Genomic DNA, 1,202 nt, shown 5'->3' on the forward strand with positions numbered 1-1,202 from the left:
AAGTTTAAATCAAGAAAGATCAAAGGTTTTAACTACGAAATGGCATGGCCTAGGATATAAAAACATGCTGAATCTTTTATGTCGCGTTGTTCATTATGATGTGTTGCTAATTACTTCATTCTTTCACGGTGCGAAGTGTGTTCAGAAAATGAGTTAGAGGGGAGTGCAGTATATCCTTTCAAACCAGCCTGGCACCAGTAACCATGAGACAGGGAGCTGGAAGTATTTTCGTCATCTTGAAAAATGCTAGGTGTAAATCAGAACTACAGGCAGAAAATGAATATCAAAAAAGATATAAGATAAGTAAGCCTTTCTTGCATAAGCATATTTATTTCTAAGATAACTCATTTTCGAACAAGAGATAGAGCCGTTCACATGTGCAAAAACACTTCTTTGTCGAATACGAGAGGTTTAAGGTACAATACAAGTGTTCGACATGAGACATACAGATGGAATCACTCAAGCGATATAACCAGAGAATGCCATGCATGTATCGTTGATGAAGATTTGGCGACGTCAATCGCTGAATTAGACCAGTTTGACAGAGAGTGACAGAAGACTATCCACATTGATTGCTTATCATCACCTGGAGCTAAGATGTGGAAATTGGTTGGAAGAACTAATAATATAACCAGCTGTACCATTCATTTTACGCAGAACACAAGTTAAATTTAATTATTATTGCTTTGATGCTGTGACTGTACTTTTTTATTCGCGTTGCACGGGGCTAGGAAATCAATTCGCGACCCGTTTTCTTGAATAAAATAGATTTACTTATAAAGCTATCTAATAAGACATCCACAAAGCATAGAATAACATTCCGAACATCTCAACTTCGCTAGTAAAAGTACTGAATCTCTTTCCTGGTCCGCTAAGGGCTTCTACCGTAGCCACACAGCCTTGGTTCGTGGCCTTAACTTCGTTTTTAGAACATGATTGGGATTAGAGTCACACTTTACTCGTTGAAATTTATTCTCTCTAGGAAATGTATGGTGTTGCCTGACTGGCTAAAAGGGTATTCCTGATTCAAAAGCGATGGATATGTGGCGATGGGCATCAGAAAACAATGATTAATGAAAGTTGGGTCAACACCATGGGGTGTACAGGCATTCAAGTGATTCTGAAACACTAGCCCGATTCAGGATATGCGAAATGAGGAAGTAGTCCTTTTCAGAATACGTGAAAGGAGACACTAGATTGGT

Source organism: Vavraia culicis, assembly GCF_000192795.1.
Source record: "Vavraia culicis subsp. floridensis unplaced genomic scaffold supercont1.59, whole genome shotgun sequence".
Classification (NCBI taxonomy): domain Eukaryota; kingdom Fungi; phylum Microsporidia; family Pleistophoridae; genus Vavraia; species Vavraia culicis.